This window comes from Musa acuminata, chromosome BXJ3-7, assembly GCF_036884655.1.
Source record: "Musa acuminata AAA Group cultivar baxijiao chromosome BXJ3-7, Cavendish_Baxijiao_AAA, whole genome shotgun sequence".
NCBI lineage: Eukaryota > Viridiplantae > Streptophyta > Magnoliopsida > Zingiberales > Musaceae > Musa > Musa acuminata.
In genome coordinates, this window is record NC_088355.1 from 21,192,719 (window position 1) to 21,202,225 (window position 9,507).

At 45.7% G+C, this 9,507-nt stretch overlaps 1 pseudogene; it reads right to left on the bottom strand.

Moving 5' to 3' along the window:
* Positions 1-1,607: 1,607 nt before the first annotated feature.
* On the bottom strand, positions 1,608-3,545 carry LOC135642884 (probable phytol kinase, chloroplastic; annotated as a pseudogene).
* Between the last annotated feature and the right edge of the window lie 5,962 nt (positions 3,546-9,507).

The window sequence follows — 9,507 nt, forward strand, 5'->3', positions numbered from 1 at the left end:
CCTTGGGTGTAAATACACAGTTGAAGGTGGAGTTATGAAAGTTTCAAGAAATGCCCTTATTGTTATGAAAGCTTGTAGGTCTGGTAGCTTGTATATTCTACAGGGAACTACTGTCACAGGTTCAGTTGCAGTTTCGTCATCATCATTGTCTGATTCTGACATCACCAAATTATGGCATATGCGTTTGGGTCATATGAGCGAAAAAGGTTTGAGCATATTGAGCAAAAGAGGTCTACTTTGCAGACAGAGTACTGGGCCACCGGACAGAGTACTTTGCAGACTGAGTACTGATTTTAAAATTTTTGGGTGTCCAGCATACATGCATGTAAATGAAGGAAAATTAGAGCCTCAGGCTAAAAAGTGTATTTTCCTTGGGTATGCTTCTGGGGTGAAAGGATACAGATTATGGTGTCCTGATCCAAAATCCCCAAAATTTGTAATCAGTAGAGATGTTACTTTTGATGAATTATCTATGCTATCTTCTAAAGAAGAATCTACTAGTTGTACAAATGATAGTGCGCAGAAGCAGGTGGAGCTTGAGATTGGTAGTTCAGATTCTTTTAAGTCGAACTCTTCTACTCAAAGAATGTCAGTAGGTGGTCTCGAGTCTACTGACGCAGATGATCCAGAGGAAGAGCAATATTCCATAGCCAAGGATAGACCAGAGAGAGATATTCGACCACCATAAAGATATGTAAATTTGGTTGCATATGCTTTGTCTGTTGTAGAAGAGACAAGTGAAGTTAGTGAGCCTACTTCCTACTCAGATGTAGTTTCTTGTGATAATTCCGCTAAGTGGTTGATTGCGATGAATGAAGAAATAGAATCTCTCCATCGGAATAGAACTTGGGGTCTTGTGAAGCCGTCTTTGGATAAGAAAATTGTTGGATGCAAATGGGATACCATTGCTGAGGGGAAAGTCCTTGTTCAGAGAATTCATACGAAGGACGATTCAGTTGATATGCTTACGAAGCCTCTTCCGGTTTACAAGTTCAAGCAGTGCTTGGACTTGGTTGGTATTCATTGTTGGTGATTGCCCGTTGGGGCTTTTGTGAAGAAGGTGGAGCAAGTTTTGTTGGGACATGCCAAGGTGGAGATTTGTTAGTTTGGCAAGTCCCATAGTCCCACATCGGGAAAATTAGACTTGTTATCTCGTCTTGGAACTATAAATAAGGGCCTGGGCTTTGAAGTCAGATGTACCACAGGTAGCACAAGAGGCACTACAAGAAAACCTGCTTACGGTTTGGGTTTTTCTTGTTTAGTAAGCTGAAGGTGTTTTATGGCCTAGGAACATCTTCCTAAGGCATTTGTAAGTGTCCCTCTTTTATAGTAGTAATTTGCTCCTCTTTCTTCCGTGGATGTAGGTCAAAGTCAATTGACCGAACCACGTATATCTGGTGTTATGGTGTTTTGTTTGTTCTTGTCGCTTTTATTCTTTTCGCTTTATTATCATTGTTGTATTGCCAAAATTATCCTTTGGTAAATTTCCTGGGGCTAGCTCTAACAATAAGAGTCATCTTGTTGGTCACATCTTGCAAGACTTCAATACAAATGTTGGACTACGACATCGAACAAACAAGAGAGAACATTTATTTCAACAAATTATATTACAAGCCTCTTAAACGGAAGACAGGAGGAGCAATATTCCAACAAACATCAGAAATAGATTTGCTCTTCAACACAATCACCACATCAGAAGCAGTGAGGATATTACTACCAAAAAGTAGAAAAGATGTTTACATATTTGTGAAGGGAACAGAGATGTTGTCATCTACAACATCACTGATAGGAAGAGACTCCACCAAAGTGGCTGCCAAAGAAACTCTTCTGACTGTCTGCTCCCAATCCAAATGCACATATCCAAAAACACAGAACTAGCAGAGCGTCCTGCAACACAAAGATCTAGGAGCAGTAGAACCACATGAAGCCAAACACAAACATGGAGATGCTCCCAACCCACCTCATCTGTTCATTGTAGGGAAGCTTTGATCTCCCCATACCTTCTACCCACTATTTTAGCAAAACCCTGTAGACGCATGCAATGGCTTCCAACTCGAGGTTGATAGCCACAAGGAAAACTAACAGGAGCATGGACTTACCATTACCACCACTCACTATTGCCAGTGATACAAAAACACTAGTGTGAAAAACAGTGGTACAGTGAATTAGATCCGTATGAGATTAGCAAGTTATTATTAAGGAATATAGTGAGATGTGGAAACAAGAGATTACACAGGTCTTCCATCTCTTGTAAGGGATCTGACAAGGACTTCATCACTAAGAATGACAAGGCCATAACTTTGAACCATATGAAGTTCAAAATAGGAACAACTGCAACAAAATATCGTGCCTCCTCTGAAGAGCTACAAAATTGATCAGGCTAACACAGTTATATATGAACTTGTGATGAAAAATGAGAAGGCTAAAACAAGGAACAGTAGAAGAAAATGTTCTCAGAAATTGGAACGAAACCAGTTTCTTACTTGAAAACTGGCCAAGTGGACAGGTACAGGAGTCCTGAGTCCTGTCAATACATGCAAAACTTTTCTGCTCAAGGTTTGCTATAAGTTTGGGAATCATATACTTTTTGCATGTCAACAACATCTTACAATAAAGGGGGTAACTTGATTGGTTCAATGCTGTTTCTTACGATTGCAGAAACATTTGTACTGTTGCTCTGAAAAAAAAAAACTAAAAGAGAAATTCATCAGAAATTAATAATCAAAAGTTATACCAAAAATGTAAGATTTAATATGATTCGACAAATCCTACCTATATCTATAGAGAAAATCATATTGATGTAAGATCAACTACAGGACCTTGAGTTAACGGAAGCATGATTTCTTTATAAACCCTTTTATATAAATTCTAAAGAATTAATACCCTTTTCTCACGGGAGTACCAAATATATTTCTTATATCTTGTTCCCCTTCACCAAAACCCAAAGATGTATGAGAAATTTATAGATGAACCAAACCCTAATTTGAGTTTGTCGACAACAGGGGCTTTGGCCAGTGGTTGGGGGTATGTCGGGTGGACCTTAGGCATCGGGTGCATCTGATGTTGGCTCCTCAGGATCTAGCAATCCCTCCTCTGCAAGTACCCCTCCCTCGACCTTGTTGTCGATCTCAGCAATGTCACCCTCCACGTAGATGGCTGTCTCACTTCAGTCGACGATGTCACTTGAGTTGATCATGACCTCATCGTTGGTGGGGTGCTTGTCAATCGGATTCTCAGGGAGTTCAATGTCAGGGTGATCATACTTGGCCCGAGACATGGCAAGGTCATAGCCAAAGGCTAAGGAGTTATGCCTCAGCCTTGCTAGACCCTTCTTGAAGCCTCTCAAGGCTTTGTACTTCTTCACCCCTTGGGCCTCCACCTTGGCCTCCCAATTGCTAACTTCCTCGGCTGCCAAATCATTGCTCGTTCATGCATCAGAGGTTGCTGATTTCCATTTTAAGAATTGAGTTCTCACGCTTAAGTCGCTCCACCCCCACCTCAGCATCCAAGGCTCGATGGTACTCCCGAGTCGCCTCCGCCTTCATCGTGCTTTTAGCTTCTGCCTTCGGCTCTCATGAGGCTGAAGACTTGACCTCGAACTCACGCTCGACTTTGTTGAGCCAAGTCCGAAACTAGGTCGACTCTTCCTCAGCTTAGGACTTCGCAGCAACTGTGTCATCCCACTCCCTTTTGAGGGACGTTGCCCTTTAAGGAGGCTCCCTATCGCCACTATCAAGTCCCGAGCTTGGTTGAGGATAAAGGCCATGAGCTGCTGATGTTGCAACTGTCAACCTTGAGTTTGCGCAAACTTTGAAGGGGAGTTAAACTGGAAGAATATGACTACTCACCATGGCCAAATCCTTATGGCCATCTGACAAGAGGTCCTCAATAGGCCTCAGATACAGACCCTTAGCTAGGCTAAGTGCAAGAGGCATTGGTTCCAAGAGGTGGTCTGTCTTGGAACCTCCCATGGTCGATTAGTGTGGGTCATGCGCTAGTTAAGAGCATAAACTCTCCCATTATCATCTAGAGACCAACCCAACACCGATACACAGTGATAGAAATTCTACCGAATTGATAAGAACTCTAGTATCATAGAGGTCGACCGACCATCATGGGTGGTCGTTCACTCCGCTACCGAGTCGTCGAGGGATAATTGAGGAGTAGGCATTGCCTGCGACCACTATTGTTCCTCATTCCAAAGCTCTAATTTTCAAAGCTTCTCATAGTGGGCCTCCCTGTGCTAACTGCTAGTCATAGGTGCCCAGCAAGCAATCACGTGAGTGATGACACGTGTGACTTGATACAAAATCGTTTTGCTTATTATATTTTGACATATATCATTTTATAACTATTGCATATATGCATATATATATTGTGATGTCCTTGGATTTATGCAATAGGAATCGGATCGTGATGAGATCACGATAATGAGATCGATTCACCTTTAAACATAGATCCTAAATAATCCCGGTCATAGGTTACTCGAGAGGGACATCGTAATAACCGGACAGACTAGTGTGCTGTATACCCGTCCATATGATGGATGCAGCTGGTCTCATAGCTGCTCGTATAGGGACACTAGGGATACAGTACAGGTGCTCATTGGAGAATGAGTTCACTGATTGATCCGCTTACGGAATGCTGTATGGTTGATGATGCCTTAATGTCAGACATCGATTCCGTAGTCCTAGTGGTATATCTGGTCCTTAGACTTGAGACACCAAGGATATCCTGTATGAGTGCTCCACTCTTTAATACCATACTTATAGGTATGGCTGTCCCAGATCTAGTACAATTGGTCATTGGGAGTGGTAGTCGACCTTATGAGGGCTATTGAGTGTCGATAGAGGATCATCCACTCTCGGCGTCATGAGAGAATATCCCATGTGTTCTTGCTCAGACAAATCCCTAGCCAAAGGTCATTTGGGTTGAGAGAGAAAGGTTTCTCCTGGAGAATCTGATTAGAGCGAGACTCGAGTAGAAACCGTATGGGTCTGACAACACTATGCTCGATATACGGTCTCTAGGATATTAGATGGATGAGGGACTATAGGTACATGGTAACTGAGGATAGACAGGTCCAATGGATTGGATTCCCCTATATCGTATGGGGACTACGGCGTAGTGGCCTGGTACGTCCGTAGTCGATGAGTCAAGTGAATTATTACATAGATAATAATTCACTGAGCTAGAAGGAGTTCTAACAGGTATGACTCACGGCCAGCTCGATATTGGGCCTAGAGGGTCACACACGTATGGTAGGCATTGCGATGAGTAGAGGTTCGGATATGAGATATCCGATGGAGCCCTTGTCTTATTGGATGCAGATCCAATACCCACTAGGGGAGGACCCAGTAGGCAGGCAGCATAGGGGCTGTGTCTGCAGCAGTCGGTCGGCGGCCTGCTTGTAGCAGGCTTGCAGCCGGTGGGGCTAGCAGCCCTCAAGTGCCCCACCCGCGGTCGTTGCCGCACGGCGCCGGCAAGCAGGGCTATGGGCAAGGCGGCCACCTGCGTGCGGGCACTATGCCCGCGCGCAAGGGCGACGCCTACGACCACAGCCCCCGCGGGCTGAGGCGCCACAGGGCAATTGCTAGTCATAAGTGCCCAGCAAGCCAATCACGTGAGTGATGGCACGTGTGACTTGATATAGAATCTTTTTGCTTATTATATTTTGGTGTATATCACTTTATAACTATTGCATAAATGCATATATATTGTGATGTCCTTGGATTTGTGCAATGGGAATCGGATCGTGATGAGATCACGATAATGAGATCGATTCACCTTTAAACACATATCCTAAATAATCCCGGTCATAGGTTACTCGAGAGGGACATCGTGATAACCGGATAGACTGGTGTGCTGTATACCCGTCCATATGATGAATGCAGCTGGTCTCATAGCTGCTCGTGTAGGGACACTAGGGATACAGTACAGGTGCTCATTGGAGAATGAGTTCACTGATTGATCCGCTTACGGAATGCTGGATGGTTGATGATGCCTTATTGTCAGACAACGATTCCGTAGTCCTAGTGGTGTATCTGGTTCTTAGACTTGAGACACCAAGGATGTCCTGTATGAGTGCTCCACTCTTTGATACCAGACTTATAGGTTTGGCTGTTCCCAGATCTAGTACAGTTGGTCATTGGGAGTGGTAGTCGACCTTACGAGGGCTATTGAGTGTCGATAGAGGATCATCCACTCTCGGCGTCATGAGAGGAATATCCTATGTGTTCTTGCTCAGACAAATCCCTGGCCAGGGTCATTCGGGTTGAGAGAGAAAGAGTTCTCCGGGAGAATCCGATTAGAGCGAGACTCGAGTAGAAACCGTATGGGTCTGACAGCACCATGCTCGATATACGGTCTCTGGGATATTAGATGGATGAGGGACTATAGGTACATGGTAACTGAGGACAGACAGGTCCAATGGATTGGATTCCCCTGTATCGTCTGGGGACTACGGCGTAGTGGCCTAGTACTTCCGTAGTCGATGAGTCGAGTGAATTATTACAGAGATAATAATTCACTGAGTTAGAAGGAGTTCTGACAGGTATGACTCACGGCCAGCTCGATATTGGGCCTAGAGGGTCACACACATATGGTAGGCATTGCGATGAGTAGAGGTTCGGATATGAGATATCCGACGAACCCCTTGTCTTATTGGATGCAGATCCAATACCCACTAGGGAAAGGACCCATTAGGGTTTTGACACGGGATCTCTATAAATAGGAGGGATTCACAGCCTCATAGGCTAGAGTCTTTGCTTGCCCTTCCTATTCTCCTCTCCCTCTCCCCCTCAGAGTAGGCCTGGAGTTTTGAGGAGCGTCGTCGCAACCCTGCTGTGTGGATCACCGCTAGAGAGGAGGACGCTTGACCTCCTTCACCCTCTCCTAAGGATCTGCAAGGAAACAGGGATATACGATCTCCCTAGGTAACACAATCTCTATACGCAGTTTTGTGTTTTTTGCGGATTTTGCGCACCAATCTTCGCATGACGATGAACATCTTTTTGGGAATCGGGAATTTTGTTTTCTTGTTCTTCCGCTGCGCATATGATGTCGCCCCCTATGATTTCCCAACAGTGGTATCAGAGCCAGGTTGTTCGTGCGAATGATTGGTTTTGAACTGCGTGTATTGTGTTTAGGAAGAATTTTGACGTCAAAATCGTTGACGCAAAAGTAAGGAAGGGCAGCAACAGTTGCTGCCCTCGATCTGCATGCCTGCAGCCACCTGCGGCTGCCGCTGCAGCCGCAGCCAGGCAGCACAGCGCCGGCGCATGCGCAAGCGCTGTGCCTGCAGCAGCCGGCCGGCGGCCTGCTTGCAGCAGGCTTGCTGCCGGCGGGGCTGGCAACCCGCGGGCAGAGGCGCCGCGGGGCAGCAGCGCGGGCTGAGGCACCGCAGGGCAGCGGCGCCTGTGGCCGCTGCTCCCACGGGCAAAAACCCCGCAGGGGCGGCCGCCAGCGAGACAGCACCACCTGCGGGCGCTGACTCGCGGGCAGAACCGCCCGCGGGGGAGCCCACCCGCAGCGGCATCGCCGCCAGCGGGCGTGCCGCCTGCAGGCGAGGGCAGTGCCCTCGCCCCGCCGCACAGGCCGCCGCCGGCAGGGTGGCGGCGGCGGCAGCTGCGAAATGGGGAAAGGAAATTAGGGTTTTCTGGGCAAAAGACAGTTTTGCCCCTCGGAATTTGAGAAATTCCAGTTTCTGTCTTTTGTCCAAATTACGAAAATACCCTTAGGAATTGAGAAATTCCCTATATATCCCTGATTTCAGAAAATATTAATTAATTAAAAGGTTTAGTTGATTATTATTTTTATTATTATCTAGTAGTCCTACATGATGATGATTATTTATACATGTGATGTATGATGAGTGGACGGATGATCATGGACCGTGTGATGTGTGTACTTGTGATTATTATTATTGAGGTCTGCGAACCTCCATTATATTTCTCGTTTATTGTCGGGCCTGCGTGCCTATGATTAAGTTGTAATCACATGAGGAGGCGCAGCGGGAGCGTGGATGCCATAGCGGGACCCACGAGACGGACGATCGTGATGCATGGAGATGCATCAAGATGTCGACGGAACCGACGAGGACGAGATGGACGATCACAAGGCATGGAGATGCACCGTTGCACACATAGATCTTGATGTGAGTGATTAGGCCTACTGGCTCGGGCCTAATCATATTAGGTTGTGGTCCATGATCATCTGGTGTGATTGCTTATACACATACTAGATATGTATATATATTTGCATGCGATGTAGATATATATTAAATATGCATATGTGTGACATGTCATATTAGGAGACCAAATCATAGAAACATCTCTCGATAATATTAAGTCGGTAAACGTGAGGCAATTAGATTGACCCACGTGGCCTTCCATCGTTATGAGTAGGAACCGAATCCCGGTGTAGGTTGAGTTGGTCGAGTCCCTCGAGACTCACCTATATCGTGATTCGCTATCTTGCTTACGACATAGAGATGTCACCGGTGACCTGAGGATATGATATGCTTGGTCGAGTCCCTCGAGGGTATATCATCAAATCAGACTCATCTTGTAACGAAGGTGTTGACTTAACCGAGCATCATGGTTGGTCGAGTCCCTCGAGGCCATGGTGATTCGGAGGCCGAACAGGACGAGAATCACAAGGAGTTGTGATCGGCAAGAGTTGTCTACCTTTTAGGCTTAGTGTGATTGGTCGAGTCCCTCGAGGTTACACTAAGACGCTGATTGGATCCTGATCCCCACTAGAAGTCTGCCGGAGACTTCCGTTTCACGTGCTGAGGGTGTCGCGTGACTCGTTAATAAAATAGTGGGAGCATATTAAGATAGAAGTCCATATCTTGATAGTTTATTTCTTGCAAAATCTGCATGTTATTCATTTTTGCTACATCTTTATTTTCAGAAAATGTCGCTTTCAAATCCCTTACGTGGCATACTTGATGTCAACCGCCTCACTGGTCCAAATTATACGGATTGGCTCCGTAACTTGAGAATTGTTCTCACAGCGGAGAAAATCGTGTACGTCCTTGATACAGTGATGCCTACGCCCGAAGAAGGGGCAAGCGAGGATGAGATCGCTCGCTACGTGAAGTACATTGATGACTCCACTCTTGCTCAGTGCTATATGTTGGGCTCTATAACTCCAGAGTTACAGAGACAACATGAAAAGATGGATGCCAGATCCATTCTCCTACATGTCCGTAAATTGTTTGAGGAACAGGGAAGGACTCAACGATATGAGATATCCAAGAGCCTTTTCCGCGCTAGGATGACTGAGGGGACACCGGTTCAGAACCATGTCCTAAAGATGATTGAGTGGATAGAGAAACTCATAGGTCTAGGAATGGTCCTAGAGGATAACTTGTGTGTGGACATTGTGCTTCAGTCCCTACCAGATTCCTTTTCACAGTTCATAATGAATTTTAATATGAACAAGCTTGAGGTGACTCTCCCAGAGCTCCTCAATATGTTGAGGGAGGCAGAGAGTACTATT